Here is an 18,019-nt window from a genome sequence, read left to right as displayed (position 1 = left end):
GGTTCTGAGTGACATCAAATAGACAAGAGCAAGTTTGAGTGTCTATAATGACCCTCAGAACCAGATGTAATTTATGTCCCCAAAATCATCTGTCCAGCGTTCAACTGCTATTCAGGGGAAGAGGAATAACAGGGGAGCTGTACATAATACAGCCTTTCCTCTGAGTCCAAAAAAGGTTCTTTTAAAAATAAATGGCTTCCAGCGACCCACCCCGCCTTCCCTTCGCTCTCTTCCAGAGAAACCCTGCTTCCCATCACTGCACTGACAGGCTTTCAGAGAGCTCAGCCAGGGCAGCCTGGAATTTTTTATGATGTACAAACAATGGCTAACAGGTTTTGTTACCTACTGTTGATACTTCATGACTGAATTACTGGATTTGGCATCTATTTGTTCACCCTAGTGGCTCTCTGTGAGAACCATACCCAACAATGATAAAATAAGTGTGCTACGAGTAAAAGAATTCATCAAAATATCAACATAAGTAACACGAAAGAACACTGTTATGTTATTAGTATGAAGATCTATCTTACTCCTGTCTCAGGGCTCGATTACGACTCCTATAATTCCAGTGGTGTTGGTAATGGGAGTTACCAGCTCTACTGGAATTATGAATTGCATGGGTGCACCACAAGTGTGGTATCTTTCTTCCAAATACTCCACTAACTAAAGAGAGTTGGCATCTCCAAGTGAAACATCAGGGGGGAGTGACAAATTATCGGGTTAATCAGAACTAGAATTACTGATTCACCACAATTGTACATTTCTAAAGGGGACCCTCGAGTCCCACTTGTAATCCTATATTTGTATGTGCTGAGACTCCACACTCCTAAAGCTGCTACTTGTAAATCCCCTTGTGAATAGCAAACAATTGCAAATGCACCCAAAAGTGTAATTTTACCTATGTGAACCAAGCCCTCAGTGATTTGCCCAGAATCAAAGGAGATTGAGCCGAAGCTGGGATTTGAGCCTTGGTCTGCAGTTCCCAGTTCTAGCCACTAGGTCACATCTCCTCCTTGGCTGGACGAACCCAAATGGGGTATGTAAACATGCAGGGTTTGTTTAAGAGGGCAGGACTAGAAAAACAGAACTATTTTAGCTGAGGCAGACCTTTATCCTTTGCTCTGAAATAGTTCAGTAGTTTGAGAGCCTGCTCCAATAGACCTCCCATCACATACATAGTGCATCCATCAACCGCTACTTCCTCAGAGGTAGGACTTGCACTGTTCACCACAGATGGACAAGTAAAGTGTCACTCCCTACTGCCCAGTCTAGACTGTGCAGTATACATTATACTCTGTACAGATCTTCAGCCCCTCCCCCATTTCTCTAACATGCATCTATTGCCGTCTTCCCCTGAGCCTCCATCTATCAATTATGCCTATTTGCAATTCTCTCGTCCATTTTTGAAGGATGAAAGTTTTGAGTAAGCCCCTACTGCGACATGAGCCATTGACTGTACGTTACATGTTTCTCTAAGCTAGTTTATATCTATATGAATTCATACCCATTGCCTGCACATTGATTAGATTTAATGGCTATTACTTCCACATTTTACCAACTTTTGGATTTGGCACTTTTGCTCCCATTTTGGTGTACTTTTCATTTAACATTGTTTTTATATAGTACTCCATGCCATTAATGACCTTAAAGGCTACAAGAAAAAACAAACCACAATAAATATACCTCTCTTTACCTAACAATTACTAATTTTTGCCACAATTGCATTGAAATCTATTTTTGAGCGCAGCTTAATGAAGACGGTGTCATCCCTCAATTACCTTGTTCTGGGAGCTCGCATCCCGTGTCTTTGTTTAGGTAATGAGTGCTCCTGTGTGCCCTGCTGTGTCTGTGTGAATGTGTGTGTGGAGTGGGGGAGGAAGGTGATAACAGGGCAGTGTCATTAATCACTTCTCTCTATCACGGCAAAGTGTCCTAGCCTGTCCCTCCAGACTCTTCTGCCCAGCACATGGATCACATGTATGTTACACCGCACCACCCCATCTCCTGTCCCTGTGTGTGATAACCAGCCTGCCCTCCTTGACATTGTTTTACCATGCACCTCTGGTTGAAATGCTGAACCTCCTGCCTCCCAAACAGTGTTTCGGTTGTGTTTACCACATACATCTGTGACATCACCAAATCTGTGAGCTCCACACTACACTTCCTATCTAGTCGTAAGTCCACTGAATCCTATATCTGTGACTCAATGCTGCACTTTCCAGACATATTATTATAACACTGCATTCCCCACATGTAAGACGTCCACGAGTCAGCCCCCTGCATCCATGATCTCCAAATTACATTCCTCTTTCATCTGAAGCATTTACACTGTTTTCCTGGTACCACAGAACCAAATTATCCTCCCTATACATTTTTTTCTCCACTGTCCTTTCTACACCTGTAATGTGCCTAGTAACCCCTCATTCCACATCGATGGTCTTCTCAACCCCTGCCACCACAACTGTGATCCTGACTCTCATCTCCTTTATTTGAGATATGGATTGCTCTAACATCCATCCATCCACAACTTCTGATTACCACTGTCCACCCTCTACAGATGTGTTCTCCAGTGGCCTAACTATACAGTGTTCTCTGCCTGCCTCTGCCACCCCACAGTATCGTCATATTTCCATGATTCGTTGAACGCTTGCTCTGCAGGAGTTGTAGTTTGACATACTTAATTGATAGGTTATGAAAATGTTTTTGACCGACGGTGTTATGATACAAAAATGGTGTTTGCGATTTACTCACAAAGACATATCACAATGTGAGTGCTTCTGAGCTATTATCAAGACATTTAAAATGTACCATTGTAGTATCCTGCTGGTGCAATACCACTCTGCCCCTACAGAATCCTACAATGGAAGTCTCTAGGATGTGGGTTCTGGTCCAGGCAGTTGGCTGCTAGTCAAATCCTTGTTAATACTGTGCTGATTAAACCTCATTTATTTCTCTTTTTTTTAATCATGTTGCTATTTCACTGGTGGTGAGTTCTTATTAAGGGAGGTGGACACCACTGACAGGGTAGTGAGACCCTCTCCGGTAGTGAGACCAGTAAACAAGCTGCATGAACCGGAGAACATACTGTGTGGGTGGATAGATATCCCTTACCCAACATCAAGGAGATGCTGAAATGATAAAACAAGCCAATGTGCTCTCCATGCTAGATCTATCCTCAGTGTCTCACCAAATATCTCTCCATCCAGATTACAGGCCTGAACCTGCCTATAGGTATAAATGGATGTTGTCTAGATTAGCTTCCACAGCTGCGGTGTTTCAATGTGCTATGTATCATTTATATGAAGGATTTGCTCCCAAGATAACATCTTGGGTTTTGGTGTAAATAAAGAACAACATGACTGAGGTTTTAGAGCTTTTACAAAAGAGTCGTCTCAATGCAGAGAGAAAAATGTAGGTTTGGAGTGGATGGGATGGAGTATTTCAGTCATAGGTTTGACAAAGGGGAAATTCACCCATAGTTTAATTACTAAGAGTAATAGAAGAAGCTCCGTCACCTCAGAATAAAGATTAACTTCGATTTTTTGGGGGGATGGCAGAGTACTACTCCTGATTTTTATCAAACTTTACTGACAGGACTGTGAGTATAAGAGGTCTCAGGAAAGAATGGGAGTTTTGTTTAGTGCATGAAATGTTTAAGAAAGTTCAGGGAAATTAAGGGGGACATTACATATGCACCGGCACAAAAGCCATTTGACACAAGGAATAACCACTGATGCTGGTAATATAGCCTCAAGTCTGGTTTTCTCCCAGGTTAGGGACAGAAAGGAAGTTATCCTTGCTTATGATTCTTACCCGCTGAGAGATGGGGAAAATTACTTCTCAATGAAAAGGAAAACCTAGCTTGTTGGGGGGAGAGAGTTATTTCAGGTGTGTGTGGGAAACAGAATCAGTGGTGAAGACAGACCATCGGCCGCTAGTTGATGTCTTTATCATGAAAGTGTGGGGAGGACCTACATCGAAAATAACAAGGTGGTTACTGTGATTACAAGAATTATGTTTCAGAGATGAATATAGACCCAGGAAGAAAAGTGTTTTAGCTGACTTCTTGTTCAGAATGCCAGCAAATGCAGAGGCTACCAAAGTAATTGCAGATGATATGGAAGAATGGGCCATTGCCAGTGTCCAGAAAGTGGCCTTTGGGTATATTTCACAGGAAGAGTGTACCTATGCTGTAGTACAGGATTTTAGTTAGTAAAGTTGTGCTTTACGGTTGTGCTTAACGGATGACTCAGCAGCATTCAGAAATTAACATTGTAGAACTGTCACAGGGAGGGGGCATATTGCTCAGTAAGAATTTGTTGCTTGTGCCTTGTGGACTGAGGGACAAGATTCTTACCATTCCATGTGTGGCACACTTGATGATGAGTGGCAATAAATGTCACATCAGAGAGAGTTTCTGGTGACCAGACTTTGGCCTTAACTTACAGCATAACTTCAGAAATTGTGCATGGATCATGTACATGCAGTAACAAGTCATAGTAAATGGTCAACAAACCTACTGTTGAATGCCAGAGAGATGGGGGACCAGAGAGGTCCATTTTGTAGATTAGGGGTTTGGCTAGATATGGTAATGATAGATAACTACTCACATTAGCTGGAGGTGAAGTTTGATAGTCAATTAGCTGGAGGTGAAGTTCGATAGTGAATTTCTACACAAATCTTTCTCCAGAGAGGGTCTTCCAGAAATGTTAGTGACAAAAAATAGGAAAACAGTTAGTTTACAAGGAGATGAAGGAATATCTGGATGGAAGAGGAATAAAGCAAATCTGGACTTCTCTGTACTACCCCCAGAATTGAGTCTTGTTGAGAGGTAGAATAGGGTTTTGAAGGAAAGCCTGCAAATGGAACATTGTTAGGAAAATGACTGGAGGGTTTCCATCTGTAAGCTCTTGGGGTGTACTGCACCACGTCAGTAAATGTGTTGGGGAAAAGCCTATGTGCATAAATGAGAGGTAGGAATCTGAGAACTCAGGGTTGAGTTGGCCGAGGTGAGATAGTGGTGATGATGCAGTACAGAAGAGTGTGAAGGGCAGTTCCATGTGGGAGTTTCACTTTTCCCTCATTGGGAACTTCAGAGAGTCTGGGTAAGGGTGTTCAAAGGTAGCAACGTTGGGAAAGAGTGGTCATGTTTCTCTGAACTGCCTCAGGTTAAAAGCAAGTTTATGTTGCAGTTGAGAGATTGTAATTTGTCTAATCATAAAACAATTGTCAAGGTACCAGAGTGTTTTCTTCAAAGTGAAGGAGCCATGTAATTGCCTGAAACCAAAGAGGAGGTCCTGTGCAAGGAAAACTATGATAAGATAACTAAGGAGAATCTGAAAAGTTCCAGTACAAGAGTGTAGAAAAGGATTAAATAGATGGAAGAATATGTGCTTCGATAACGTCCAAATTAGCTCTCATTAGAGTATTTCAGCTGAAGCCATGATGTTTATTTTACTGTTATTTTGAATGCATTGTTAGCTGTTACTTCCTTGTGTCATTCTTTCTATGTTTTAAGGGGCAGATATGTAGCATTCTTCTGGCATAATATCACTGTCCCCCTACACCTCTGAAGCATGAGATCTTATTTGCGGCACTGACCAATGTCATACAAGCTCACAATATAAACATCCTTACTTACACAGACTACACATGACTGAAACTGTCGCTCTCTGACAAAACACCCAACACAAGGAACAAATTCACCATGTGCATGATAGAAGTAGTCACCTCGATAAAATGCAATTTCCTCAAATTCAACATGGACAAGATTGAGGTGGTAATCTTTGGGAAGAACACCTCACCATGGGTCTCCATTCCCACACCCTGCTCGCAGGCGAGAAACCTCAAAATCATCAAAGACACCAAACTGGACAGGACCACCTAAGTCAACGCAGTGCTCTCATCCTGCTTCAGCACCTTAAGGATGCTGAAGAAAATCTTCAAGTGGCCACTAGACAACATAGGGAAAATAATGATCCAAGCCCACATCACCAGCAGATTGGACTAGACTTCTATGCAGGGATTATTAGACCTGTATGCAGGAATTACCAACCAGCTCACAAGAAGACTGCAGACTATCCAAAAAACAGCAGCCCAGACTAGTCCTGAACCTCCCACGCTGAGCCTACATCACACCACTCCTTAGGAAACTCTTCCACACCTAAAAAGCTCTCCACAGAACTGGCCCTGCCTAGCTGACCTTCCACATTCACTTCACCAACCTTCCAGATACCCCTGCTCTGCCCCTCTCTCACTACCATGCAATCCAAACATACACAAAAGCAGAGCAGGGGCCACACCTCCTCGTATCTGGCCCCAAAGCCTGGAAGGACCACCCACAACACATCAGATCCTCCTCCTCTCTTCTTGACTTTCCCAAGAAGCTGAAGACCTGACTTTTCAAGTAAGCCCCTGAGGCAGGCCTCACACATCTGCTACAAAGCGCCTCCATGCCCTCGTGAGTAATTAGTGTGCTATTAAAGCACCAATAACATAACATAATTGTCCTCTTATGGAACCCTCAAGGATGCTCCAAATGGAAGCTTCTGGGTTTAGGGTTCTGACCCTGGCAGTTGGCTGGTGGTCCCCTCCTTGTTAATACAACTGAGTAAAGCTCCTTTATTTCTCTGTTTTTGAATCATTTAATCCAGCCTGCCTAAAAGTCAAATATATAGGAACACATTTTGATGATGCTTTTTGCGTTATAACATTGACTCTAGATTTATATTGTACCTGTAACATGGGCAATTCATAAGATGCACATCTGTTGCCTCATAAACGTATACCATAAGTATACTATACCCTTTTTGTTTTCAATGTACATACTTGGTTACTTTTCTTATTACATCATGCTTGTATACTCCCCACGTCTAACCTTGCAATGGTGAGAAAGTCTGATCAACCATTTACTTATCCTTGGGAATTTGATCAAATCTAATCACGCTTTTAATCATCTTTGGAAATGTGGGGAAGTGAGGTAATTGAGGTGTGTGTGGGATAGTGAGGTTATATGAAATCACTGGTTTTAGTTGCAACATTGGATCCTGGGGAATACTGCAATGGGGTTGTGAGATGCCTGTCCATTAGGTCAGAATATTGGCAACATATGCTCTGCATTCTTCAAGGTTAGCCTGAATAACAATATAGTTGACTGATATGCATTTTTGAATAAATATTCTACTAGTCCCTATACCATATGTATAATGATCACCTGTCTAATGCTTTAATGATCAGTGTCTGTCATGTTTATGCTCTAGCTTAGCATGTAATAAAAACAGCTAACCATATTATTGTGCTTTGTTGACTTTTCATATTTAAAAGTAGGGAGCCTTAATGGTGCAAATAACCCGACAAGAGTTTCTGGCAGGTCTGAAGTGGTCTCAATACAGATGAGGTCCCAGTGATTGTGCTTTTAAAGGGTCAGTGAGATCTCTCTGACTCACAGGCTTGCTACAAGTCCAAGGGTGACCAGAAAATAGCCAGGGAGGTTGAGGGGAGAAATAAAACCTTTAGCTTACACTCACATCACCATGCACACCATCCTTTCTATACATTTACTAACTCAACTGTCAAAATATAAGTATCAAAAGTATAATTTGCATCACTATGATGCACTGTTTATGTGATGTATGTGAATTAAAGGAAAAACCAAAACTGAGAAATCACACTGGAGGAAACGAAATCATGAAAACGAATTTTAGGGAAGGCAATTTTAAGGAAATACAAATAAATCAAAAAATTAAGGAAACATTTTAAAGGAAAGATCATTTAAAAAAAATCCCAAAGTACATTTAACTTGAGTGGAGTTTAGGACTAGTGAGGGTTTTTTGGGTTCATGGATAAGTAATCAGCAGCTTTTAGGGGTCTGGAACGGGTATAGTTCAAGCATAAAGAAGTGTTTTTAGGTTTTAGTGATGGGTGGAGTTTGGGAGTGGTGAGATTTTTTTTAAGTATCACAAATTGGTGGAGTTTAGGTCTGATTAGGAGTTTTAGGTTTCACGGATGAGAGAAGTTTAGGGTTGTAATGTGTTAGGATTTAGGTATGGGTGGAGTCTGGTGAGGGGTTTTAGGGTTCATAGATGGATGGAGTTTAGGGCTGGTGAGGGTTTTTAAGATACAGTGATGGGTAGAGGTTAGGACTGGGTAAGAGGTTTTACGGTTGAAGATCGAGTGGAGTTTAGGGTGGTGATGGGGTTGCCAGGGTTCAGAGATGGGTGAGGTTTAGGCATGGAAGGAAGTTTTTAGAGTTCATGAATGGGTGGAGTCTACAGACAGTAAGGGATTTTATGGTTCAGGAATGGGTGGGGGTGTAGGGGCAAAAGGGCTTTATGGTTCAGAAATGGGTGTAGTTTGGAGATCAGGGATGGGTGTAGTTTAGGTGTGGTGAGGGTTTTTTAGGTTTCTGAGAAGGGTGGAGTTTAGCTGTAGAAAGGGCTTTTAGGACTCAGGGATGGCTATAGTTTAGGCTTGGTGAGGTTTCTTTTTAAGGGACAGAGATTGATGGCATTTAGGGGTGTGATGGGTCAGGGATAAGGGTGTTGAGGGGTCTGCAAATTAAAAGCATCCAAAATAATTGTTTGAAAATGTAAAAGGTATAAATCTGAAATAATGTCCCCTCAAGTAAAGAACTGAAATGAATACCTCCAACCAAACTGTTTCTGAAAGTAACAACCACAACCATTGTATTTATACCTGTCAATGAACTCAAGCTATAAACCGGCTCATGAGCCCATAAGAAGGGCGAAACCTGTCTTGGGTTGCTTGCGTTCTGGTTCAGGGAGGTCCTTACTTGGCAGTTTGGGCTGGACTGATTCCATGAGGAGCAGGGCAAAGACTGATTTGCCTATGATTGGGTCCAAACTGAGGTGACATAGTGTACAAAATAATGATGGACTGAGACGATTGATTACCATCGCCTGAAATTAATTCAAGCATTCCTTTTTATTAAATTATTTTAATTTTTTGGTCAGAGAGTCATAACAAAATAAACAAAATGTAAACAATAGAAAGACATGATCAATGCACATAATATGCATCAGATAATAACAATCCAGTGGTCGACATTTGTATTGAAATGTGTGTTCTGACCACTGACTTTGTGTTGCACCACTTTGCACCTGGATTAGCTTTCCAGTGTTCATCAGTTACAGACTACATTTTGTATTCAGTTTAGCCTTAGATTAATTCTGCTTATTGACTTTATCGTAGCATTAGGCACTGCCATGTTAAAGACTGCCAGTGATTTTCCACATTGTAAACTGTGCATTCTGTCTTGTTTCCGTGCTTTTTCTCACCAAGGGCTTTGGTTGATAAGGGTATACTCAGACGGCAGGGAAAGGCCTTGTTTTGACTTGACATCTTGGGATTGTGGCCAAACCCCAACGTGTTATTTTCAAAGCATACCTAAACTAGCCAGCAAAATTAGGGTTTTTTCCAGAAAGCTCCTTTGTTTATTTTAAGATATATAAAGACCCAGTGCAACAGTGAGAGATGGAGTGGCCTCAGTCAGGATTTAGAAGTCGGATGCCTGATATAGAGTTCCTGTGAGGGCAGAGACCTCTCTTTCTCTCAGTTGGTCACAGGCTTGCTAGCATGAGAAAGATGAAGCACCTGACAGGCCCTACGGTGATGCATTTTTAATTCATTATTTGCTGTGCATTATAATATAGATACATATATTTGCTGCATATATTGCAGTGTAGAATCATTTTGGTATTTTTTCATTTCAATGCTGTGACTATTTTTATAAGTGTGCTTCCAACATGCTAATCTCCTTTAAGGAACCAAGGGCCAGATGTAGGAAACGATTTGCGACTCGCAAACGGCAAAAATTGCCGTTTGCGAGTCACAAATGTGAGTTTCCTATGCAGAAATGCATTTTGCGAGTCGGGACCGACTCGCAAAATGCATTTCCGACTCGCAAATAGGAAGGGGTGTTCCCTTCCTATTTGCGACTCGCAGTGGGATGCAATTCCATTTGCGACCGCGTACGCGGTCGCAAATGGAGTCGCAGTTACCATCCACTTGAAGTGGATGGTAACCCACTCGCAAATTGGAAGGGGTCCCCATGGGACCCCTTCCACGTTGTGAATGGACCCAAAAATATTTTTTCAGGGCAGGGAGTGGTCCAAGGGACCACTCCCTGCCCTGAAAAAATACCGAAACTAAAGGTTTCGTTTTTTTTTTTAAGTGCAGCTCGTTTTCCTTTAAGGAAAACGGGCTACACTTAAAAAAAAAAACTGCTTTATTTAAAGCAGTCACGAACACGGAGGTCTGCTGACTACAGCAGGCCTCCATGTTTGCGAGTGCCTTGACTCGCTATGGGGCCGCAATTTGCGACCCACCTCATGAATATTCATGAGGTGGGTCATTGCGACCCCATAGCGAGTCGCAGTCGGTGTCTGAGACACCGTACTGCATAACATTTTGCGAGTTGCAAATAGCGAGTCGCTATGACTCGCTATTTGCAAGTCGCAAAATGTTTCTATTCTACATCTGGCCCAAAGTGTAGTGAAATAATAAATGTCTTCTTTGGACTAAGAAGTGCATTCCAGAGATTTTCGTCAGCTCGGTCATTAGTGAAAAGCAAAACAACGTATAGTGAGATGGTCCACCGAGTACAAAGAAAGTATTCGAATGACATCGTGTGACAACAGTCACATAAAACGGACATTAAAAAAATACCAATAGGAAAATAGAAACAAAAAAAGAGATGGGACGACTCATAATAGGACTATACCAGGTTATTAGTCTAACCTGGGAATAATTTAAAAAAGAATGAAACAAGGCCCACTCTTGTTCAGGCTCCAAGATGAGTCTACTGATCCCAGTTAAAACGTGCCCAGATATGTTCTAGCTTGTTAATACAGCGAACACCTCTTGCCTTAGCCAGACGGAGCTCCAACTCAAATATTTCTCTCATGGCGACCACCGATCCACGACTCTAGGAGGTAAAGAGGAGACCAAGTGATGGATGGAATGCTTGAATTAATTTCAGGTACTGGTAAAAAAAAAATATATATATATATATATATATATATATATATATATATATATATATATATATACAAGCTACATGGATGTGGAGCTAGGAATACTAAATCTATAGATACCTATGCCCTCTACCTGCACGATATTTTGCTTCTCGATATTTAGGCCACAATATTTTGTATCACAGTATTTCAGTCCTCGATATTTTGCCATTCAACCTTTAGTGCTGTTCAATGAATCTGCATTCCAGTTATATAGCTACAGAACTGCATTGCACATGCGGGTGTGGTATAATCTATTCACATACGTCTCACTTATGAGGTGAGGCCTTCTGATGCTGCTTATCGAGATGTATGGCTTTGCTGCTGTGTTGTGCACTTGAGATTGTGCATCTTCTAATGTACTTTTTAGGTTTCCATCCCTTCCAGTACCCATGTGACACTGCACGGGTCCCAAGGCATTCTCAGATCGAGGGTTTTGTGTTGGACATTTTCAGAGAATGCACTGTCCAAATGGCTGCAGAAAACCAAGGGCATGGATGAGTCACTCTGATAATTATATGTGTGGAAATTAAGGAAACATTTCTATTTATGGATGGGCTGTGAGTGTAAATTTCTTGTAAGCAGGAACAGGCTGAAAGTGCCTTGTAAATATTACTTCTGGTAATCTAACCCTCCAAGGACAAGCTATTGAGGTATTTCATATGGACGTGTCCGTAATTTAGACTAGCCCCCTAACTGTCATTTTATCAGTGTATAATGTTTTTTTTTAAATTGGTCTTATCGAATACAATTGCTTCTTTTCGTACTTAAAATAATAACCTCTCATAGCGGGATCTTCCGACCTTCTCGCTGTGCTAAAAACAGACTGGAATCCGCCCATAACAAGAACACTGCCTTGCCTCGCGGCATTGGCATTGCCCGCTTTAATATGTTCTGACAACACCTGAACAAAGTGTGTGCGCATGCGCGTGCGAGTACATGATTGTAGTATATTTAAACAATGGTCTGTGCCCCATCCAAAAAATTTTTACAACCAAATAATCACTAAATTATGTTTGTTTGGAGCATTGCATAAGAACCTTAGAACATCTTGAATAATACAAAATATTGCACATTTAAATATCATGAAACCACAAAAAATGTAACTCTTTCTTGAAACTGGCATACAGTGTTAGCAGTGTATGATTAAAAGGTGCCGCGCATTTACAACAGGTTATTTCCTTCAAATGCCTTTGTTCAGAGGATTATTATTCGAGGGTGACACGTTTATTAATCATGACGCACTCTGGTGCTCATTGTGATTGTCAAGGCCATAGGAATTATGTATCAGCGGAGAATAAAAGTATGCGGCACAGTTGGCAAAACTGTGTGGTAAGGAAAAACAAATTATTGAGCATGATGCTATTATGCCGCTAATTTGACATTTGAAAAAAAAAACTGATACAAAATGGAAAACACAAAGATTTTTGGGAACAAGTTCTGCACATTTGGTAATCCAGGAAGCAATGGCTGACCTTGAATGGAAGCGCATAGATACCCTTCAGTCAATACCGTCCTTCCTATCACCAGAGTAAAGTAGTTTAAAAAAAAATACAATGTAGCCAGCATTCACTAGGAACCAAATCTAGATGTGCAGACAAAGGCTGGATCTCTTTTTCATCTAGCTCTTATTCATTTTTAGACTTCTGTTTAGCGCCCACATGTCACCTGGTGGCCGCTTCAGGGCACTCGGTGGTGGTGAATAGAGTCTACACAAATACAGTAGCAGACTCCAGGTAGATGAGAACGGATCAGGATGACCAACGCTACAGCAGAGGTCTGGGCGGACATCGAAATGAAGGATGTGAGCTGGGGAGAAATGTGGGCGTATGGGATCTTAATAGGATGCATCTCTAGAAAGGTGGGTTTTAAGGTATTTCTTAAATTTGGGGCAGTTCACTTGGGGGGTCATTCTGACCCTGGCGGTAGACTACCGCCAGGGCCAACGACCGCGGGAGCACCGCCAACAGGCTGGCGGTGCTCCCATGGGCATTCTGACCGCGGCGGTACAGAACCTGGCTGGCGGTAACGGGTGTCGTGGGGCCCCTGGGGGCACCTGCAGTGCCCATGCCAATGGCATGGGCACTGCAGGGGCCCCCTAATAGGGCCCCACCAAGATTTTCAGTGTCTGCCAAGCAGACACTGAAAATCGTGACGGGTGCAACTGCACCCGTCGCACCCCTTCCACTCCGCCGGCTCCATTTGGAGCCGGCATCCTCATGAAAGGGGGTTTCCCGCTGGGCTGGCGGGCGGCCTTCTGGCGGTCGCCTGCCAGCCCAGCGGGAAACTCAGAATTACCGCGGCGGTCTTCTGACCGCATAGCGGTATTCTGCCGGCAGGACTTTGGCGGGCGGTCTCCGCCGCCCGTCAAAGTCAGAATGACCCCCTTGGTCTCTTAGGGCTGGCTCGAGTTCCTGCCAGATGCAGGGTCCAGGACTTTATGGGATTTTCCTCCTTGTGTTATCTATCTATCTATCTATCTATCTATCTATCTATCTATCTATCTATCTATCTATCTATCTATCTATCTATCTATCTATCTATCTATCTATCTATCTATCTATCTATCTATCTATCTATCTATCTATCTATCTATCTGTTTGTCTATCTATCTATCTATCTATCTATCTATCTATCTATCTATCTATCTATCTATCTATCTATCTATCTATCTATCTATCTATCTATCTATCTATCTATCTATCTATCTATCTGTTTGTCTATCTGTTTGTCTATCTATCTATCTATCTATCTATCTATCTATCTATCTATCTATCTATCTATCTATCTATCTATCTATCTATCTATCTATCTATCTGTTTATTTCTCCCTCTCTCTATCTTGCTAAGACTCTGTGTATCTAGCGTTATCTAGCCACAAATCTGCACTGTCTCTGTGCCATTAACCACCTTTTCAAAGGGCATAGCAGTGCCTATTCAAAGGGCATAGCCCCTGTACCCCCTCACTGTGCATTGCGGGCCGTGGGTGCCTGTTGTGGCGTTGCGCTTCTGCCCTCTTTCCAGATACTGGATTTAGGCTGCTTCCTGGGCCCAGGCTCTGTGTTCTGCATCATGGACGATTCAACCAACGTACTACAATGGCTCCAAAGAGGTTCTATGAACCAGCATCCTATTCCAGTTGGTTGCAAGTGAACACCATAAAGTAACTGGAGAGACAGACTTCAACGTAGGCACAATAGAGAGAAAAATCAGCAAACAACGCTGGCCGGACTCTTAACTTAGCTCAAGACTGTAGGTCTTACTAGCTACATACTCTGACCTTCACATATTGCCCTACCATGCTGATAACATGAGGACTGCCTCAAAGTCCAGCCGGGCAATCTTTCACTCATAGTTCCCTCCCACTAATAAATATCCACCTCTGCACAACCTAATGTGATTTGCCTTAATGCAGCAACCAATACAGAAACAGGCGGTGCTTAATTTGTAAAAACACAAGTGCTGGGCCCAAACTGTTACCCAGACAATCCTTGATACTTTATTTCACTCCTGTGGGTTCTTTTTCATCCCTGCTTTCCCCCTTTGGCATTTTTTGTCTTTCTCCTCTTACTTCTTTAAATATTGTGTTTTTAACTCTCTTGCTCTGAGTCTGATGAGGAGAAATACGTGCTAGTCCCCAAAAATGAGTGCTGGTGGTCCCCATTGGCAACCACTACCTCAATTTAGCACTGGAAACAGGGCTGCATTCTCTCTTATAATAACTACAAATACCACAAAAGGACATGCAGACCTAAAAACTGCTCCCAGCTTACCTCAAAACATGAGTCACATATCTATCTTTTAAACTTATTTCATTCACCACACTGGTAAGCCCTGCATCCCATAACACAATGACCACATTTTGGTGATTATCATCCACATTGAACCACTTCCTCCATAGGCTTAATACCCACACTCTACCAACCACACACCCTACATGGTATAGTATGCTATCTGTGTTGGCAAGCACTTCTGCACTTCAACTATGCATAGTAAGAATTTTATAAATGCTAGAATTACAATAAAAAGGGGCGGAACAGTAGAAGATCTCTGACCCTGCTTGTGGCAACACTGTGTAACCAGATTCTGCAGTTAAAGGAGTCGTTTTCTATGGTTCTTTGCATCCCAGTTAAATTTAGTGCTTTTCAAATTTGGGTTGATCCTAGTTCCATTAATATAGAGCCCTCCAGAATAGTATTTAACAGGACATATTTTTGTAAGTGTCTCACTAGGAGGCACTGCAAGTGTGATGGGTATTTCCAGACATTGGTCTCATGCTTGCTGTTTCCACAAGGCTCAAGCTACACCTCACTGATGAGGTCTAAGCTTTTGGAGCAGGTACAAGGCTGATACACATATGGCTGGTTTCTGTTTATAGTAGCACAGTTGAACTATTTTCCTTCAGAATGCATCCCGCAGGAATCACCAGTGTCTGAGATTAACTGCTATTTCAAGGAAAGTGTCAGTGGTGATGAATTTGAGCAAATAATGAAAAACATTTTTATGGCCACAAAATAATTATTTTTCCAACTGTATTTTGATTACGCTTATACTTTCTTTCAAGCTGAAGGCAAACGCCTTAAAGATCCAATCATTTTGTACTATGATTAAAGCTCACCATTTTCCAAACATCTACTCAAGTTATGTCCTGAAGACCAATATTTGTACACAATTAATCAGTTTTCAATCAACATCAGCTTGCCCAAAAAACATAGGTGCACTATTTTTTCCTGCACTTACATTTTTTCCAGTTTTGACACAAATATAACAATGTTCTCAGTTTTAGAAAAATAAACTAATTTTGTTCACATATTTCCTTAAAATTCAAAAAGATTTCAAAGCAGCTTTTAATTATTATTAAATGAGCACATTGTCCCTATAACAGGCTTGCTATTGATTGAAAATATAATCATTTGTGTTCCTATATCTGCTCTGCATTTGTATTAGATCAAATCATATTTTAATCATCATCAACTTGCTACTTTCTAAAAATAAACATATTTTGTCATAAAATGCCAGCACATAATATTGCACTAATAGGATAATTTTCCTCCAAGAAATAAAACACCCCTGACGTTATACAAAGAAATTCCTGTTATCTCAGTCAATTTTCCATATTTTAGTCAATTATGTCTTTTTGTACCTAAACAGGGGCTTGCAATTTCTGATTTCTCTCATGTACCACAGTCCAACATTAGCCACCACTGAGACCTACTAAAATTCTGGCTAAGATGTTCAGGTTCATCAACATATGACAGTGTTTGCTTATCATACACTAGTGATGTCGTCTAACCTTTAGTAGAGTCCCTGGTGTGACAAAGGTCATCAGAATGTGACAGTTTATGTTTTATGGTAATCATAGTCTTAATGGGAAAACGTAGAAAGCTGCATTGACATGCATTTTAAATGTGCATTTGCTTGTATTTCAGATTTGACTTAGGTGGCATTTGAATTAAATCACATGGGATAAAACTTATGTTAAAGTGTAATTCAGACTCTAGACTAACAGTGCACATAGAAAAGGTATTGAATTTTTCATGATTAGTAAATGAGTAAAGAGTTTAAAAATGTGTGAAGTGAGACAAATGCAATTATCTAGAGTAATTATTGAAATGCTGTAACACATTTTTCCCATTTCACATGAAATGTATTATTCATAATAATGAATTATTATCAATGCTGAATTTATAAGTTTGCATAGTACATGCGGTTTACTAAACGTATTAATTAAATGCATTTTATGATTTCTTTTGTTTTAGCATGAGTGAGGCCTGTTGAAGCTTGTACGTGTGACCGTGCTAGAAATGCTGATTCATTTCGTAACGTGAACTTTCTTTTTTGTTATGTTCTCATGAGAAGCTTAGCTCGTTGGTAATACACTCTATTGTTTAAGTATAGAGAGAACGTATCGTGGTGTCCTTGACAGAAGAACAGTGTGAAACATGGACTGGTAACATATACAAGTGTTTCAAATGTGTGTGGAGTCACACAGACGGAAGATGTTCCAATGACAGACCTGGGAGGAACTTGGACTGTTTCAATTTGGAGTCATATGTTTAATTCCAACTGGGTGATAGCCATTCAACATCACATGAACCGATACCTTTGATGAATCAGAATGCTTTGTGAATTCTAAATAACTGATGGACAGTTCAACTTTGCAGGAGTCATGAGCAGGCCCTGGCAGATTCCTGCAGTCTCCAGATGCCGTCCTGTTGCTTGCTAATCCTGATGCTTTGCTGATGGAAATTCTCTGAATACTGTATCACTTGAACATGTATTTTCTCTCTCAACCATTGCCGCTCTTAAAATGCCCTTTTAGGTTTAGACAGCCTTTCTATTTCCCTTCAGAAGACTCTTGACCGAGGTTCTGAGATTCCGAAGCTCTTCCTCTCTATTTTCTTTTGTTTAATTTAGTAGTCCCAGATTATCTTTTTCAAAATTAATTTTTGTCCTTTTTATACTTATTGTATTTTGTCCGCATGTGCTGCTCCCCACACATATATTTCCCTGATTTGGTTAGTTGTAGGGTTGCCCTGTGCCCAGCAAAAGATTGTTGACTCTGCTAAATTTAAATTGATTAATGATTATTAACTCTGAGCAACATATTATTTCTATAGCTCAGATATTCTTGTTGATGATATTCATTCTTCTTCTTGAATGCTTAGTTGTATTAATGTTAGTTCGCCTAAATCTATTTCAACGCCTTGGGTAACCCTTGGTGATTTTGTACCTTTATAACTTTGTTTTGCACATTCTCTACATGACTTTGACCTTGTGCTTGTAATAAAATTATTAACTTTATTTCATGATTGAAGTTTTCCGTCTGTGGCCACGTTGGTCATGGTGTTTAAATTGTTTAGATTGCATTAAAATTCATTGATGGTTGTACCACGCTACTTACTGTTTCAAAAGATTCATTCACCTCAAAGAGTATTGATTCCTGTGCAGGATGCAAATGCTACAACACTAGACATACTCACCAAA

General features: G+C 41.0%; 1 protein-coding gene and 1 long non-coding RNA gene across 7 annotated transcripts in view; one reads left to right on the top strand and one right to left on the bottom strand.

The window, feature by feature from the left end:
• LOC138260383 (uncharacterized) overlaps positions 1 to 17,887 on the top strand; it is a 98,457-nt gene extending 80,570 nt beyond the window's left edge. For 2 of the 3 annotated variants that reach the window (XR_011198848.1, XR_011198849.1), the window contains one exon: positions 16,931 to 17,887. This is a non-coding gene — a long non-coding RNA (uncharacterized lncRNA). Of the gene's footprint in view, positions 1 to 16,791 lie in introns of all 3 variants that reach the window. The other variant, XR_011198850.1, reaches the window with a different exon arrangement.
• The window catches only part of SLC8A3 (solute carrier family 8 member A3), a 451,466-nt gene that overhangs the window by 258,367 nt on the left and 175,080 nt on the right, over positions 1 to 18,019 (bottom strand). The gene's annotated exons all lie outside the window — the stretch shown is intronic.

Source organism: Pleurodeles waltl, chromosome 9 (assembly GCF_031143425.1).
Source record: "Pleurodeles waltl isolate 20211129_DDA chromosome 9, aPleWal1.hap1.20221129, whole genome shotgun sequence".
NCBI classification, from domain to species: domain Eukaryota; kingdom Metazoa; phylum Chordata; class Amphibia; order Caudata; family Salamandridae; genus Pleurodeles; species Pleurodeles waltl.
This window is presented reverse-complemented; position numbering and strand designations above follow the sequence as displayed.